General features: G+C 37.8%; 1 protein-coding gene across 5 annotated transcripts in view; it reads left to right on the top strand.

Moving 5' to 3' along the window:
* Window positions 1-19,691, top strand: part of ctbp2a (C-terminal binding protein 2a) — a 71,879-nt gene that overhangs the window by 8,565 nt on the left and 43,623 nt on the right. The gene's annotated exons all lie outside the window — the stretch shown is intronic.

Below are 19,691 nucleotides of genomic sequence, written 5' to 3'. Positions count from 1 at the left end.
GAATCGAAAGAATAAAAAAAAATTGAAATCGAATTAATTCAAAATGGATAGTTTCTGGAAATTATAATCTATACCCAGCCCTAATTTTATCTCATGACAATGATGAGTAAAGATTCTAATTTGAACATTTTTGGTTAACAAAATACCAAAAAGTTGTAGCTTTTCAGTCAAAATTTCCCGTGAATTCAGTCAATAAACCTAGTAAATATTAGTGCTGCCACAAACGATTATTTCAAAAGTCGACTAATCCCCGATTATTTTTTACGATTAGTCGACTAATCGGGTCATACACAAGTGGATGTAAAACACACATCTTAAGCATAATTAGCTTTAAACTAACTAAAAACTAGATATATTCACATTAGCATTATCGTAGATAGAATGTAAGCTGAATTTGGTTGCAAAAGATGCTGGTGACAATGGCTGAAGATGCTGATAGCCTGCTAAAATATTAGTTAAAGGCCAAATTAGCCAAAAAAAACGTAGATTAGCCAAAACAGCTAGCATGTATCTGAAATACTAGCTAAACTCCAAAATGGAATGAATAAAAAAACAACAAAAAAGCTTAAGTTAGCCAAAACAGCTAGCATGTAGCTTAAAAATTAGCTAAACACAAAAATAGCCCAAAAAACGAAAAAAGCTTGAATTAGCCAAAACAGCAAACATGTTGCTTAAATATTAGCTAAATTGCGAAACAGCCTAAAACATCTTTAAAAAGCCTGTTAGCAAAAACAGCTAGCATGTAGCTAAAATTAAAACTCCAAAATAGCCTAAAAACCGTAATAAATGCCAAAATAGTCCAAGAAGCTAGCAGAATATCATAATAACTTTCAATTTTACTAAATTCTGACTCCATATAATATAAAATAACGACTAATCGACTGTTATGTTAGTCATCGACTATTTTAATAGTCGATTAGTCGACGATTAGTCGACTAATCGTGGCAGCCCTAGTAAATATATAAATGTATATAGTAAAATATATTTTTTTTTGATGACATAAAAAAGAAGTTTAAGAAAAGGCAAGTGGAAAAATCAAACACAAAGATAATACATTCCCTTTTTTTAAAGCACGCAAACCTTTACTTATAATCTGAAAGTACTTAATGACACATTAGACCAACTATTTTCCTTGTGTCCTCTGGGGAAAAACGTCTGCGAGCATGACCTGAGTAATGCTTAGAGGGGCTGAGATTGAACATTGTTCTCAAACATGTGTTTTTGCTTAAATCTATTAGAAAAATACTTTTGCAACACTGAGGAACACTGTAATTTTATGCTTAGTCATTTATGCTTCTGTGTATACTCATTTTTATATCTATGAGGCCATTAATGGTTTTCTATTTGTGGTTTTAGTTTGAGCTATGTTTGGATGTATCCAGATAATCCACATCTGTGATCCAATTGTGAATATTTTGTTCTTTTTTGCAATGTTTGCTTACATTTGTGTTATATGTTCTACGGGTCTTTTAGATTAAACTAATCTTTTACGTTTCCGAAATAGCTGAATAATCTCCTAACATGCTACAAAGGTTGGATGTCTTTTGATAGAATATGGTCTTTGTATTGGTGTTTTAAACTGATAGATTTGTACGTTTCCTATCAAATTAGCCGGACCGTTTATTAACGGGAAATTGGAGAGCTTTTAATTTGAATTATGTTAAATTGAAAATGAAGCCGACATGAGCAGTTTTTGGAGTTGTTTTTTGCCTTGCATTCATAGAGTGAGTCTGAAGTGAATTATCTGAATTACACTGAGCTAATGCTGGTGGGTTTTGGCCTCTCTACTCTAAAGGACAAGCCAATCTTGTTTTGTTATTTTAAATGACTGTAAGTTTAACCCCCAACCTCCCCCCAGACCAGCTGAAAATTGCTCTCATACCGCTCTTCCATGCATCCAATAACCTCTTTGCTTGCATAAACACTGGCAGAAGTCCAACAAGGAAAATCTGGCAAATGCCCATGAAAACATTTGACTCGTAAACCACAGGTTTAAGTGAGTGGCTGCACTTCATTTTTATTTCAAAAGCACAGGACATCAGCTTAATTGCTAGTGCTGTTTTTCATTAGCAGCGCACAAGCACACATACTTATGCAGTGTCACACTAGTAGAACATTTATCTACTTGTTGCTGTTTAGTGAACTGCAGTGAAACGGCTGAGAACTCCTTATGATGTGTTGTAGGAAGTGGTTTTGTGTTTGTTGAAGTCGAAGCTAATCAACTTGTTGCAAGTAATGCTTAGTAATATGTAAAGTCAAAGCCCATACTGTGTTTTTTTTTTGTTTATTTGTTTCTCGGAAGGTCTCCATCCACACTAGATTGTTGATTTACCAGTCTGATCTAACCCAAAACCAGTGCTGCATGTCAGGCTGATAACTCTGCTGGAGACAAAATGTGCTGCCAAGTGCTCTAATAATAGTTTGCTTCCTGAGGGACTGCAGAATGCTGACTTAACCTACGCAATTATGGGTAGTAAGAACAACAAAAAAAGTTAGCAATTCAGATAGTTCCAGCTCCAAAATGATCAAAGCAATTCCTCTTTTCATTCATTATATGTACTATAGCAGCTATAGCTTTAAATGGTATTCTGTTTCGATCAATCAGAAAACTCAGTAAACTATGAAAAAAGATCTCTTAGCATCAATAATCTATAGAATTTTTGTTGTTTTATTTTTAAAGTTTGTTAAGAAAACTGCGTGCATGTGGCAGAGGATAAAGGAAGGTGTGGTCACATTACACTGTTTTTTGAAGCATTTTTGTCATTTATATGCTCTAGATCTCTACAACAAATCAGAATTTTATCGTTATCACGATATCAGCCTATATGCATATCGCAAACGACAGCGTGAACTGCGATAAACAGTTACAATAGATCAGGGATGTGCAAACTTTCTTACTTGTTTTCCACAAAAAGTTCTAAAATATGACAGAAGGGCCGGACTGAGACCATATTCGTGGCTTGTTTTGGTAATTCACCTCATAAAAGAAAGAAATAACATGAGATCTGGACAAAAAAGCCTTAATCTTAATTGAAAATTACTTTAAAATGGAACATTTTAGAATTTTTATTTTAAAACGGTGGCTTTTGTTCAAATTTTAGTGCCATTTTCACTAATGGATTGATGTCCTTTAGGGACAAACTTAAACTCAGGGAAATGTGGCATTCATGTGGTGTTGGAATAATCAGAAAAATGAATGTCCCACTTGGAAATCACACATGAATGTTGGAAAAAAAAAAACACTACATGAATGCAGAATAACTGTCTCCACCTGAACAAAGATGAATTTATTTGTAAATTCTGTTTATGGGAGACACCCCATTCCAGTTTCAATAATTTAAGTCATGTTAACTTTTATTTAAACAAAAATGCTGCGGTAAAATTGTGTATAAGTTGTTTTTTGATTTGCTGTTTGTTCATTTATCGCAGGTCATATCGTCATTGCAAGTTCTCCTCATATCGTAAAGCCCCAATATGCTCCATATGCATAGTTAAGATATGAGTATTTGATGGAGGAGCTGTATTAGGCACAAATTTGCTTGCAGACTAAACAAATTCATTAGCTTTGTGTCGTTTTTAGAGGACACGAGGGTTTACTGATATCATTAATCATTCCACTCTTTCATTCATTTTTTAAAGAAAAAGCATGCCTGTTTATGCCAGAAAGATGCAGCAAATAAAAGCGTTTCACAGCACACATCAAGCTGAAAAGATGCACTAAAACGATGTTTATACGCCTTCAGATCTTTTCAGCCTTAAGGGTATCTTGAACTGTTAAAATATTTCACATAACTCAAAGAACACCTTTTTTTTCTTTCATTTCACCAGATTGCTTCTATTTTGTTCCCTGCAGCTTCTTGAGTTTTTTTTTTTTTTTTTTAGATATTCTCATTTGTGCGTACTTTTTATTTCTATCCTTTTTCTTGGCTTCTCAATATCACCCATGCTTCCGAATCCTCTGTGTCCTTGTCCTTTTTCGCTCTCCCTTTCTTTTCTACCTGCTCACAGGGGGTTGAGGTGAGTGCTTGCTCTTCATAGCTTTCTTCTGTTTGGTCTAAATTAATTACCAGTTGCCCTCCTTGAACTGTTCAGGTTGCTAGTCTATAAAAACATGGATAAATATGCACCAGTGGCAATGGCAGTCGGATACCTGCACAAAAGAAAGAAAAGCATACACGTGCATGCATGATATAATTACAAACATGCTATTGATTGCACAAGGATGCTAAAGATAATCTTAGACCTCTCGGCTGACTTGAAATTGATAGAAAACGACAGAAACCTGCTGTCACTGAAAGGAGTTCTATTCACTCCAGTCAAAGCTGTAAGGATTAAGCCTTGTAAAGTCACTATCCTCTGTCTGGCTCCTCATCTAGAAAACCTTTTTCTTGTGATCAAAGCCCCCCCTCCCTGGAGGTAGGTCGCAGCCAGACAAACACCTTACCCCCCCTCGTTCCCAGCCGACACGTCTGTGCTTCTCAGTGTCTGTCCCTATTCCTGTGTATGTGTTTATGTGTGGGCAGCAGCGTTCTCACAATCCAGCTGAGACTGACAGATGGAATCATTTCGCACACAGACAGAAAGGCAGGATACAGGAAACCAGGGTGCATTTAATGGTCCTGGTGCTGCACTAGTTGGTATTAATCTAGGTCAGCGGTGTTCAAATCATGGGGAGTTTGCCTCTGAGGCAAGTTTGGCCTTTCTTTAACCCCATTTACTCCATATTTACTGTAACTTACAGTCTCGCAAGCCTGCCGCCTTACACATACTTTATTGTTCCAAAAGAACAAGACAACTGTCCAAGCGGCTTGTGGTGGCCGTGTCTACACTAATCTTCTTTGAAATTTTAATACATCCCGTCTTTTTCAAACGGTCAGATTTAGTCAGGTAATTGCTGTCATGTTTTAAAAGGAAAATAAGAGCCTTGACAGACTTAGAGGATATGTTTTGGGGGGGTATTTGATCACCTCAAAAAACAAAGGAAAACTTGTACATTAACTTTTAATGTCCCTTTAGTGTGAAAGAGGCCATCACGGTATCCTGTTCTATACTTTGCCAAACGGTAGTAAAAAAATGGTACACAGATGAGCCAAAATCTGTTGAACGGGCTCCGAATAAAGTAATCTGAAAAGGACTGAAAATAGAAAAACCAACTTACATTTAAACAACAAATAGGGCTCAGAAAATTTCAAGCACCACATCCAGTAAACGAGTCTATGTAAACGGGCGTTTCTGTGTTCAAGACTCTCCTTTTTATGCATCTCTAAGCACCTTTTTGAGTCAGTATTTGGGTTCTACGTACAAAACATTTGGTCATTGAACATTTGACATAAGTAAAGCTAGTTGAACTTTGACCATTGACTGTATAATCACTGGACACATCAACCCCTCCCCTCTTGCCCGTCCGGATTTATATGACACCAAGTCTTTCATACATCGGAATAGAGCTGTGTAAGAAAAAGCCTTGAGATTTGAGAGATTTGCCGACATTTTGCCCAAGCCTCTTCTATTGTGATTACATGTACTAGTATTAAGTAGTGGCAGTCCAGCATGAACACTGTATGCTAAAAGCGCATTCAAAAATGCCCATATAGCATGTTCTTGAAAGTTCATCACATAGTTGGTGTGTACAGTATGTAGCATCAGTCTTTGTTTTTTTTGTTCTTTTTTAGCATTTTCACCAACCTTTTTCCCACTTATAATGAACAAAATGTTCTCTTTATTTGGGGTTTGCTGCCCCTCCTTATTTTGAGTCTGTGTGCATTCTTACTGTCTTGAACCATACCAAGCTTCACTTGCAAGTGAAATGAGATCCTCAAATTTTGGAAATCACTTGTTTGGCTCAGGTGAGGTTTCACATTTGCCACATGAAGGCAATTTTATGACAGGTGTGGCACAAATTGGTCACAGAAATCCATTCCTACAGAGTTAATTTAGCACTTTTTATGCTCGTGTAAACTGTATTCTTACTTTTTGTTTTAATACTGCTTTATTTAAGGTTTTTACAAAAAAAATCCTTGAAAGATCCTCCAACTAACCAGGAAATAACTTGCATCAAAAATGCAACAGACGTATATTAAGTGGATGACTATATTACTGATCTTAGGTTTTTGGGACAAACGGAAAAAAAAGTCCTCCTACATGATTTCTCCTTTTCTCAAACACAAGGCAGAAACCTTTAAACGGATCGTCTGTAAGTCCGCATGCGTTTGCAGAGGTAAGGACATTTTGCAAGTTAATAAAAATACTCTGCAGTCAGTGATGTGATTACACATTTCCAGTAAAGCACCTACATTATAGAAGAGGGGGGCAGAGGGAAACTGGCCACGCCGCTTTAGATAACAGGAAGCATAGATGCAGTGTGAAATGAGCTACTCCCGAGGGAGTTTACTGCCAAAGCGGGGTTAGTGTGAATGCAAAATAGCAGAGAAGTAAACCGAGATGCACAGTTGCACGCCTGTTTACCTTAAGCTTTGTGTGAAAATTTGTGGCATCTCACAGATTTGTATCTACGGGAGAAGAAAATCTGAGTTGAAATTATTTAAGACAATTGATGCATTACTAACTTTAGTTTAAGCTCCATATATTAAAGCTGAAAACAAGAAATGTATTAAACATTCTTTTGTTCCATCTGTGTTTAATCCGTTGTGGCGCTTTAAAACCTCCAAACTTATAGCCACAAAAGATGAATAAATGATACATGCTTTACAGATATTCAGAATACTTGTTCAACAATGAGGATTACATTTCGGTCGCACTGTTTTTTTGCCTTCGGAATGGAAACACAAACAGTCATTGTGATGAAAGTCCTATCATTATGGACTCATTGGTACAATTCTTTTCCCTATAATTGCCTTTTTCAGTTGTTGCATATGCATCAGGTGCTCAGTAGGTAATTAGCAGCAAAGTTTAGATCATCCAATTCACTAATTAAAATTGGCACTGACCAACCTCAGCACGCAAAAATGCAGGAGAGTATTTAATTAAACTTCACCCTTGGAGAGGGGACCAAAGCTGTTCAACAATGGCCTGCATTTTGAATACAGTCAAGTAAAATAATGCACTTGTGGTTGCATTTCGTGTTTCCCAGCTTAAGCGTTGCAGTCTTTTTTTTTTTTAATATTCTAAATAAAGTGCATGCCTAAAGTTTAAACTTTTCCATTGTCCTTGAATGAGATTTAATGTATTTCATTCCAATACTTCTATTGAAGTTTTGATTTAATATTCCATAATAGTGAAAACATTGTGTCTTTGTTACTTATATGATTTAGAAAATTGATAAAAAAAAATTTACCATTCAACACTTATTTAGTTTTGTATGAAATGATAAAGCTCCTTGTAGTCCAACTTGGAATTAACATGATGTTAGCTAATTAGTGAACGCGCGGTTCATAGCTGAAAAAGATCAGCTTAGATGGCAAAGAGGACATCTGATATCTTTTACACATTACCCGCATTGTGCATCAGGAACAAACCAAATACTGTATCTGGAGGATACGGACATTGGATCTACTGAATAGTAAGCTAGAGTTATGGATAGGGTTTCAGTTTGAGTAATTGTTTAGCCATTTTGAAAACTCCCTGTCATCACTAGTTTTTCCTATCTTGCAGATAAACTTTGAGTTCTGTCAAGCGTTTACATGTTATGTGAGTTTCATGGTGGTGGAGAGCCTTGGCAGTCCCAAGGGTGTACCACTTTCTTGTGAATAGCAGAGGATGTGTGGGCACTCTCTTTTCTTAAATAAAATGTATTAAATTAGAAAAGCACAAGTCCATATTTTCAAAGTAAAATTACAGAAGAAACTCAGCAACTGCACTGTTTGTGGAAAGACAAGTCTCTACCAAAAAATAGTGCTTCATCAGAAACCATATAGAGTTGCAATTTTCATTAAAGTGTGGATTTTTAGAGTTGTTTTAGGATTGTGCCAGTGGTACGGCAGTGGTGTTGTAAACTTAAAAACACAATCATAAATTCAGTTTTTAATCTTTTTTTTGTGGCACATAAAATATGAAAAATACTTCAAATTCAAACCATTTTTGTTCCGTAGAAATGGTAGGGGACAAATTCTGATTTGGCCTAACCATTTTTGTCCAAAATCTTGGCGTGTTAGCTAGTAACTGGTATTCTTATTTTGCCTTTTGGCTGTTCCCTCTTCAGGACGCTACAACAAATCATCGCTCTCCATCTGTTCGTGATTCAAAATGATTGATTTTGCTTTGACCATGTTTCTCGACCGGAGAAAGGTAGTTTGTCCTCTCTCGGTGGGTGGGGTGCTCCTGCCTCAGGTGAAGGAGTTTACATATCTAGGGGTCTTGTTCACAAGTGAGGGAAGATTGGAGCATGAGATTGGAGCGGTGTCCGCCATTTTGCGATTGCTGCACCAGTCCGTTGTGGTGACAAAGAGAGCTGAGCCAGAAGCCAAAGCTCTCAATTTATCGGTCATCTTCATTCCAGTACTACGGTCATGAGCTCTGACCGAAAGAACTAGATCCAGACAACAAGCGGCTGAAATGAGTTTTCTCCATAGGGAGCCTGGGCGCTCCCTTATAGATAGGGAGAGAAGCTCGGTCACCTGGAGAGAGCTCGGACCAGAGCCGCCTTCTCCTCCACATTGAGAGGAGCCAGTTGAAGGAGTCCAGGAGGCATCTGGTCCAGATGCCTCCTGGACTCCTCCCTGGAGAGGTGTTCCAGGTATGTCCCAGTGGGCGGAGGCCCAAGGGAAGACCCAGGACATGTTGGAGAGACTGCATCCTAGCTGGTCTGGGAACGCCTCTGGGTCCCCCCAGAGGAGCTGGAGGGAGTGGCCGGTGAGAGGGAAGTCGGGGAATCTTTGCTTAGACTGCTGCCCCCACGACTGGGTCCTGGATGAGCGGAAGAAGATGGATGGATGGATGATTTTGCTTTAGTTTTACGTTGGATGTCCTTCTTAACACAACCCGAACTTTACCTGGACAGACAAAAGCACCGGATAGTGCCCTCTTGTGGTTGCATTGCATTGTGTTAGCAACTTATATTAGTGGGTTTAAAGGCCGAAACCAAATTCCTCCCCTTCCCCTACAGCTTCTCCATACCCCTACATTTAGCCCTGCAAATGGATAGTTATGGAAAAATAGTGTCCTCAAATTCAGACGTTACTAACCCTTGATGACGTTCAATAATCTCAGGTCATCTACGCTAGCAACTATCTGCCAGGGACAATACATAACATCGGTTTTATAACGTTGAAAAGTCTTTACTAACGTTTAAATGTAAAAACTTCTGTGCTTCAAAGCACACCTGCTTGAAGAAATTTCCAAAGAAATTTCTCCGCTATTACCTTACCAGCAGAGTGATACACAGCTCTAAATTCCTTAAAAAACAAATTCGGACACCACTAAAGCATCAAATTCCCTACAATTGGAAGGGTATGGAGAAGTCGTAGGGGTAGAGGAATAATTCGGATTTGGCCTAACAAGTACCTCGAACTTAGAGCACTTGCAACAGTCGTCTGGTTTGTTTGGCCAGTCTTTCACACAGAAGAGGAAAGATCAAGGCTGCCTGATCTGTCATATGAAGACACCGTATGTCCTTCTAACAAGACTCAAAAATGTTCTTTTCTCCCAGTTCAGGGTCGTGGAGGATTTGGATAAGTCGGTGACATGTCTGATCCTTTTTCAACCCATTGACTCTGTATTAGGCAAAAAGATGTGATAATAGTCTAGAGCTGTTAAGACTCCTGTGCTGTAAATTTAGTGCTGGCAGAGAGGAAGTGAGACTGTGAGAATGAAATACTGAGGGAGGGGGGGTGAGTAATGTTAAACCACAGACAAATACATCCACACCTCAAAGTCATGTTGATGGATTTCACATCAAAGCTTTGCTTACAGAATATGCACATGTATTAGATCAAGACTCAGATAGGAAGTGATCTGTTCTAGCTCTCTGCTTACATGACAATCTGTTTTTGATCATGCAATTTTATTAACCAGTCAAGACCTGAAAGATGATGTTGTATCTTTAGGTTTAGTTTAAAAAAAATTGTGAAACAACTGTCTAACACCTTATGCTTCCTCATTTTGTAAAAAAAAAAAACGACTATCTAAACTTTCATTTCTCTGTTTCATACCCTGCAGTGTTAATCAGGTGCTTTTATATTCTTTCCCATTGTTTTCCTCATTTTCTCCTGCATACTTTGCTTAGATATACTTGGAAATATGTGTGCATCCATATTAATTTATTATTTTTTTTTTATATGGAAGCAAAGCCAAGGCCACTTTCAAAAAGCGTTCCCAGTAGTCTTATTATAATGCAGTTTTTAGCCAAAATAAAAAAAAAATCTATTGTTTTTTAAGACATAGTTTCTGCAGTGGAGCCGTAGTTCATTTAAAATTTGCCTCTGAGTTGTTGGCGGGACTGTTCACACGGAGCAACTCCGCCCCCCATTCCCATAACTCGTCTGTTTCCGTGCTCCCTCAAGCTTATAATCCCCCAACCTAATATTACCAGTGCAACAAAAATGGTGAGCAATATTGGAGCTACCCAGGCATACAGTTTTATGTCAGGTGACAGCTCAGACGAGAACAACAAAGACTTACATGGATTTAGCTGTCTATAAGTGGATGCATTAAAATTGAATGGAGCAGGGAGCTTGTAGTGTATTTTACAAATGACATTTTTTCATCTGTTCCTGATCTAAAATGATTTGAATAAAGAAATACTCAGAAATCCAGTTTTGAGTCTGATTTTCTTTAAATATGTCCTCCATCATCAGAAAAATACTATAAGAAGATGTTAATAACACAAAAAATACCATTTCATTGGAGTGGATCTTTCACGCTTTTCACCTGTCGGCTTAAGAATTTGATTAGTCTTATGAGTCCACTAAAATCAGTAATTATATGATTCGTTTTATTTTAGGTATAGAAATTAATTATTACAACAATTCAGTTTACTCTACTAGATCTCGTTTCCGTTCGTTGAACGTGACGACCCTGACGAGGGTTGCAGGCTCCACTATAAGCTTAGCAAACATGACTTTGTGTGCAGTAATGTTACCGTTCCGCGTTTCCTGGGTGACCCTCACTGAAAAGGCATCATTACAAAAATTGTGCATTAGCCCAAGTCAGCAGTTAGCACGGCTGCAATCTCGTTTAATTTAAAGCTGAAGGGAGCAAAAAGATGGAGAGAATGGAAGAGGAGGGGAGAAGGGAGTAAATGGCTCAGATAAAAGGCAGTGTAAAGGAGCAGCGGTTAATGAGAAGGACACTGTCTGCCAGAGGCTGACAGGACATGCAAAAGCAGGTAGGAAGAGGAGATGGATGGACAGAATTAGGAAATTGCAAGAGGGGGAGACATAATTGTCAGAGGTGTATTTAGACGGGGGTGGGAGAAGAAAGAGCTTTGACAAAGAGGAGGGAGGTGTAAATCTGCAGTCCAAACGACAGCTTTACGCGTCCCTCAGAACCCCAACTACTAGATTAATGAGAGAGAAGAGAAACCCTAACCACACCCCACCCCCTCACTTCTACCACTTCTGCTACCTTGCACCTATAAGGGCATAAATCATAGACTTCTAACGAGCCACTTTAGATAGCTGCTATAACGTCCAGTCAAAATGTTGACTCATTCTCACTGATATGACTGAATTCAAAGCTTAAAAAAATGTTTTTCTTATTTAAATCTACGTTTTGTGCATAGATGGATGGTAAAAGCTTTTTTATATGAGGTCAGGACTAAAATATATATATATATTTCTTGTGGTGAGGTGGATATCATAAAGTCAAAGCTGGAGTTCTTTTTGCTTTTTAACTTGCAACTCACCTGTTGGTATAAAGGTTGTCCTTGGAGATAACCTCAACCTGAAAAAAATAAATAAACCCAGCTGTCTCTATTTCGCTTTCTCTTCTCTCCTGCTGCTTTTTTTCAGTGCTGCTCCTCTACAAGATCTCCCGGGCTGCCTTTTTGTGTGCTTTTCTTCAGAAAAAGGAGCATAAACCTACAGGAGTTTTGAAAAGATCTGTTCTTTAAAGAGAGAAAACAACTTTTTTAACCTTAGATATTTTTTTTTTTATTTTGCAAATCGTCAGGTAGAGAGCGACTAGTTGGATTTGAAACCTCTTGGGGTGATGCAACAGCTGCAACAATGTAGTGTAACTCCAGACGAAGCGCCTGCTGTGCGCTGACATTTCTCATCAAACCTGATGATTTCTACCAAGTAGAGAGGCAAATATGTCTAAAAGAGAAGAATGCTAGGTTCTCCTCCGAGCTTCCACGTTAATGCCTCAACTAAGTGTTAAAGTCGGCGCTCTGCATGTGATGGATGAGCTGCAGACTGTGCAATGGATCCTACACGACATACTGAGCGGGTAAATGGTATGTCTGTATGTTATAGTGCTAAAGACAGACACCACATGTGCTAAAAATAGTTTCCTTTAAGGTTGAGAGTATGGAGGTTGCACTTATAAGCCAATAGCTCGGTGCTAGAACACTGCTGCAAGAACTTGACAACAAAAAAAGGTGTTGCACTGAAAATTCTAAATCCAGTTTTAAGGCCCTTCAAAGGTCCACTTCAATGAAAATTGTGTTTTTGGTATTTTTTAACATGTTCTTTAGCATTGTTCCTATGATGGAAGACATATATAAAATAAGTAAGATTAAAATTGTGTTTCTGAGTTTTTTCATCATTTAAATTATGATGGATCAGGAGCAGATGAAAACCCGCAGTTTGAAAAAGCGTGGGTTTGTGATAGCAACTGCAAAGTCTCCTTTCTCTGCTACATTTCTCAAGCATCCACTTGCAGACAAGTAGATACATTAATGTTCTCATTTTTGTCGTCTTACTTGCCATCTGGCTCAAAAGCGTACCGCTGGATAGCTCTGATAGAGCCCCCCCCCCCCTTTTTTTGTTTTGTTTTGGTTTTTGCTTTGCTAACGTAAGCTTGGGCTTGTGAGGTGCTATAAGCTAGCGGGACAAAGTGTAAACAAAGGATTGATGGGAAATTAGCGGAGCTAACTTTTGCGCCAGCTGTCCCACCAACAATTCAGGGGCAAATTTCTAATGATTTCATGCTGTTCTGCAGATAATATGTCTTAAAAACCGACAGGCTTTTTGATGTTTGCTTAAAACTGCGTAATTACAAATATAAGATGACTGGGAACGATTTTGCAATTCAAAATAATATACTGTAGTCGGAGTGGGACTTTAAGCAAGACAAAAAAGTCAAAGATAAGTCAGTGAGTCAGAAAGACTTTGTTTTATGTGTTCACTGTAACTCTAGAATTTGTTTGTAGCTCGCTACACGTTAGCTACGTTAGAAGCATTAGCCATGTTGGCGTATTCACTATACTTGTAACTCCCAACCTTGTTAGTAACATACGAACAAAACCAACGCACATGACCACGTCAACTCACAACCTTGTTAGTAATATCTAGGGATGTCCCGATCCGATCACGTGATCGGAAATCGGGGCCGATCGCGTGACTGGGGACTCGATCGGAATCGGACTCCCTTGACCGATCAGGATCGGTTATTTAATTTATTCTCATTATGATCAGACCTTTATATTTCATCTTATCATTACGGATAAATACTCCACTCCAAGTCTGCATGTCATGAAAAGATCACAAATTCATTACCAGAAAACGTAGCAGAAAACGGGAGCAGCTCAAGCAGAAGGCTAACTTGTAAACAAAGCTAGCTAGTAAGCTAACTTCCGGGACCAATAACTCTTTTAAAAACGCTTTAAACTGACAGCAAGTGTCTCTATTGGTTTGTCATAACTCAAACAACAACCTCTAAAGGTATTCCAACAGAAAAAGACAGTATTTTGTTTCTTTTTAATGTGAAGCTCTTCATGCTGCAGACAGATGGCTAAACAGCAGCTGCTAACTGCTACATGCTAACGCCGTGATAAAACTCCTTAGGACCCGAGCTGTCCTTTGATATGCCTGTTTTATTTATCTGACAGAGAAATAACAGTTAAGAAAATTAACTACTGTGGTAATAAAACCGAAAATAATAATAACTAATAAATTAAAACTAATAATGATATCAGCTATTCATGAACACTCATCAAATTTTATGCTAAAACAAAGTCAAAATTTATTTTTAAGAATTTTAAATGAGGACAGGAATCACATTTGGTCAAAAATGTTCAATAGCTCTAAAGATGTTAAAGCTTAAGTCACTAAACTTTCTCACATGACTAATTATCACTTATATAACAAGAAAATAGTATTTTTTCCTAGTTTATATTTGCTTTATTTTTACTTGTTTATTAAAGCTACTTCACAGAAGTGTTTTATTTAAGTTTTTAATGATAAAAGAAGGTTATTGAAATATAAATAAGGGACAACACTAATCTGTTTCTTCAATTTATTCATGTTTTAAATGTCTTATAAAAGTATCGGATCGGGACTCGGTATCGGCAGATACACAAAATCAAATGACTCGGAATCGGATCGGGCCCAAAAAAACCTGATCGGGACATCCCTAGTAATATCCAATGCAAACACAGTGTGCTACACATTAGCCACGTTGGCATCTTCACAATGCCTGTAACTCCCAACCTTGTTTGCGAAATGTAAAAAAATGGCTAATACTGTTAGAACAAACGTTACTCGACCATGCTAACTCACAACCTTATTAGTAACACGCTATACAAACGCAGTGCGCTACATGGTACATATTAGCCACCTTAGTGTATTCACAAATTCTGTAACTCTCAACCTTGATCGTGAGTCATAAAAAACAGACTAATAGGCTACCGTTAAAACAAGTGTTACTGTGACTATGCTAACTCCTAACCTTGAAACATGTAAACAAAACCTCCGTATGACATATATTAACCACAATAGCACCCAAAGCTGTTTAGACCTCAAAAAAACCTAACACATTTTGACAGAGCGCCATGTATTTCTCGAAATCACTTCGACATCAAGTAAGCACGACCAGAATTAATCCATATATAATCCGTATATAATTTGGAAAAAATTAAGACTTTAAGTGTGCATTATTATGTATAAAATACAGTAATCAATTATCAGGTGAGGCACTTTCTGCTTTGAAAATGAGGTGGAAGTATTCTCTAACTTGTCCTCTTGACTCTTACCTGCAGAGAATCTAAATGTCTGCTTGTGTATTACTGTCCTCCTTCTCTTCCTCCAGCTTGTATTTGGTTTTGTCTCTGCTCTCCTAATAGTTAAGTTGCATAACAGCACTTAGTCCAGGAACAATTGAGGACTGCAGCAAGAGCTTCGGGATAACTGTACTTCCTCTTTGGCACTCCTCTGACAAAATAACTCAGCTTAAAGTTGTTGACTTTTTCAACTTCTCCAGTGGAGATGGTGTTTGTTTGGAAATGCAGTAGCTCTTTTATTTAAGACTTAGATGTTTGGATTTAATCTATGGGAAGAAAACAAGAAGATCTATATAGGGTATTTTTGGCAGCATGTGTTTCTTTGATTTGGATCCATCTTTTGAGCTGTAATGTGGTAACTTAAGTTTTTTGTTACAGTTAGGGGTGGGAATCTTTAGGCACTATTTAATCATGGTTCAGGAGACAATAAGTCAATTATTAATAACGCATCCTGAATCTATGCATTTTTTAAATGTTTTATCCTCTCCGCAATAAACTTAAATAATATTGCTTAACTTTCTCCACTAAAGTACATTTGTAGGTAAAGACAAGATCAATATACCTATTTAACTTTTATTTCTGTTTTAAATCACATTAATTTCTCCATTCTTGATTATTTAAAATTCACAAAATGATTCAGAAGAGTTTATGGATTATAATTGATGTATGTGGTAATTGATCCCCACAGCTCCTACTTACAATTATGTATATTTAAAACAGTAAAATGCATGTATACGTTATAGTTTTTTTTACATTTTTCCTTGTTTTTCCTTATAAAGTGCTTCAAAGTAGAGCCAAACAACAGTAGGAGAAACATTTTCCTGTTTACATTATTGATAATAACATGGTCAAACACATAGATGTAGATAACTAGGATATACAAATGGATTAAAAATTATGGGATAATTTTAACGAAAACTGACATTTTGATAACAATCTCTCTGCTGTATCGCTTTGGTTAGAGTTTGAACACAGCAATCTCAATTTTTTTGTGTACCGCCTGATGCTCAGGTTTCCTCATTGACCGTTAATTTTTGATAAAGCACACTTCATCAACATTATCCCTTTACAAGTTATTGCCTCACTTAGCTTGATTTTGGAAGAACAAAAACAAATATTGGGTTAAATCTGTAACTATTACAAAATATGTCGTCCTTCTTGTGTCTAAGAGACACAAACATCTTAAAAATTGTGTTTATCAGTGCCGACAAAGAAGGCAGAGATTCTTAACCATATAGAAGTGGTGCGAGAGAGGCGGTGAGGTTTTGACTACCTGCAGTAAATGTGCAGCGGTTCCTTTGGGTTCTGATGCCTGCCAGGTGGGCCTTGCATGAGTCGGCTGCTCTTCTGCTGACGTGAGATCGGATGAGTGTCTGAGGAGCTTGGATGCCAGATCAAAGCCTTGAACTCTTTGTCGTGTCCGGCTTTGTTCCCGCCGCTTGTTGTTGCCCGTTCTACAGAAGCGTTCTAACTTTTGAAATGTGTTCTGCTGTCCTGACAGACAGATCCCAAGCGTATTCCACTTTTTGGATTTATTAATGTCTAAGAATTAGTGCTGCCACGAAAGATTATTTTAATAGTCGACTAATCACCGATTATTTTTTTCGATTAGTCGACTAACTGGGTCATGCGCAAATTGGATGTAAAGCATCTTAACCATCATTAGTTTTAAACTAACTTGAAACTAGATCTATAGCATTACTTGTGATAATGCTAGACTGAATGCTGTAAGCTGAATTTGGCCGCTGAAGATGCTAGTGCTGATAGCTGAAGATGCTGAAATTGATAGCTAAAAACACTAAAGCTGATAGCTGAAAATGCTGAAGTTGATATCTAAAAACGCCCTAGCTGTTAGCCAGCTAAAATATTTGTTAAATGCCAAATTAGCCTAAAAACCTGAAAAAAGCCCAAGTTAGCCAAAACAGCTAGCATGCAGCTGAAATATTAGCTGAACTCCAAAATAGCCTAAAAAATCTTAATAAATGTCAAAATAGTCCAAAAAGCTAGCATGATGCCATTATGACTTCAACTTTACTACACTCTGACTCCATATAATATAAAGTAACGACTAATCGACTATTAAATTAGTCGTCGACTATTTTATTAGTCGATTAGTTGTCGACTATTTTAATAATCGACTAGTCGACTAATCATGGCAGCCCTACTAAAAATACAACTTGTAGTTTAGATTATTGGTAGTTTTTGCTTAGAATAAAGTTTATATCAGGACGCTGAAGTATAAATGACTGGATTCACTTGTGACGCCAGATTTTTTTTGTGCTTTTGCCACTCACATTCAAAGATGTGTGAGCTTGTCTCCTTTAGTCTATTCATAGATGAGATGGTGTGACCCTCTGCTTGTTGAAGGGTTGTTTTCTGCTTTTCCTCTTGCTCAATTACTTCTCCTCTGACTCCTACATGTGGGTCTCCAGCACTTTGGCAGAAGGACGTACCTTTGTGGAGGAGGGAAGCTGGAGCCGAGGCTTGACTGGTGCCGAACGTTGAACTGAGCTTTAGTTTGAAGAAAGAGACGTAGGTTTAGTATTTCCTTTAAAGTTGCCTCAGCTCCAGATCACTACGGTCAAGCAAGTACTGGTGAAAATACCAAAATATATAAAAAAGCTTGGTTTTACTAGAAACGTGACAGGAGAGTTTACCGTTATGTCCAACTCTTGAAGAAAAACACATTTGAGTTATGGTTACTGTATTTTTCAGACTAAGTTGCTCCTGAGTATAGGTCGCTGCACCCAATAAAATTGCATAATAAAGAAGAAAATATCATATATTTATAATATCAGACATTATATTGAGTTCTACAAAAGTATCAGTAACCACGTCTTCTTGTCTAAATTTATTAGATCGTTTGGCCTTTGTCTTTTTTCAGTGAGGTTTACCAAATACTGCAGGATAAGCATCTGAATGATGGCGCTTTCAGCGGTACTTCTGTGTCTCTGTAACCCAGTGTGATGACTTGCTGTCCCTCATTAGTTCGAGGAAGGAAAAAAAAACAATGTATTGATGTCCATAAGAAAAATATAAAGTTCAGGAGGAGAACAATCAGATTTTCCTCCATGTTTGTTTTGGACAACGTTTCTTCTTCTGTGTTGTAAATACTGATACACACATTCAACAGTGCCCACTAATGGTTGTTAGACTTGGTAATCCCAAAACACCACCACGTGGTGACCTAAATGCAAGTTTATCACCTAATCAAGAGATGTAGTTGAGAGGCGGCAGTCGCATTTCTACACATGCGCGATGGCCATGGAGGTTTTACGAAAAAATGTAAAAATTCTGTGGTGAATTGACAGTTTTCTGTGGCCACCTGGGCACATTTCAAGGTGGCAGGGTGGACCTGCGTATTGACGATGGCAGTTGTATTTGTGACCATTTGTGTGAAGCAATCGCTGAAGTGAAAACGGTTGTTAGTTGGAGACTAAAAACTATGCTAAAAAATGCAGCTTACACTCATAAAAATACAGTTATCAAGTTCCATCCACTGACAGAAATGGAGATAAACAAAACAAGCCTGTTATCTCAGGTTCCAATGAAATTAAGTCAATTCAGTCGCCATTTTTACGTGGTACAGATATCATCTGATTTCACCAATTTTTTGACCAAATAACGTTAGTAACCAGTGATTGGTCCGAGACTCTCTCACTCAAAAGCTTTCCACATGATCATATTGAGGTATCTGATTGGCCAGTTTATAACTTGAATACCTTGCAATAAAGAAAATACTTCATGGAAAAAAAAAGTTTAGGAAGAACTTGTTAAATTGAGACACCAGATCAAGAATGGTTATTCTGACAAACAGAATGACTAATAGTGGTTTATTTTTCCATAGAAGTCTATGGGATTTTGGCTTTTTGGGACCAGTGGGTATTTCCTATTTGGAATGCAAGGGGGGGAAGGGGATGGTCAGTCCAGGTCTCTCTATGTACAGTGTATGGTTCCATCCATGGAAACTGTTCCAACATTAAAATGAATACAGAACATTAAAGGCTTCACCAAATTGAAACTTAAACTGTGTTCTTAATATATTTGGCAAAAATGATCTCTTATATTGTGAAACTGCTTCGCCGTGTTGTGGAGCAGTGCAAATATTTCACATTCTGTCATCAGCCCAGGTTAAATTAATCATCCGTTTACATCACTTTATCTTCCTCCCAATCGGTGGCTCTGATTAAATTTACAGTTCACCAGTCAGAAACACAGTAACACGGTATAGATTGTTTAATAAGAGGCACAGTCAAAGGGCCGTCTTTCGGTTTTTAACCATGGAAGGAAGGTTAGAAATGCAAAAGTGCTGACAAACCTACAGTTAAAAAAATGTAGGAGGATGGTGTCACACTGTACTCATCCGGTTAGATGATGTTTTTCTAGTCCTTTCCTCTCTCTCCCTCTAGCCCCCCCTTTTCATGTCTTTTTTATTCTGCTGATACCACCTCCTCCTGTCTGCTGACTAACTGACCCACATTCCTCTGTGTGACTCGATGCCCTTCATGCATGTGTAAACCCACATTTGGGCTCGCAGTTTTTCGTCTTTGTGTGTGGGTGTGCTTGTATTGTC

The sequence above is a fragment of the Oryzias melastigma genome, linkage group LG15, assembly GCF_002922805.2.
Source record: "Oryzias melastigma strain HK-1 linkage group LG15, ASM292280v2, whole genome shotgun sequence".
Lineage (NCBI taxonomy): Eukaryota > Metazoa > Chordata > Actinopteri > Beloniformes > Adrianichthyidae > Oryzias > Oryzias melastigma.
This window is presented reverse-complemented; position numbering and strand designations above follow the sequence as displayed.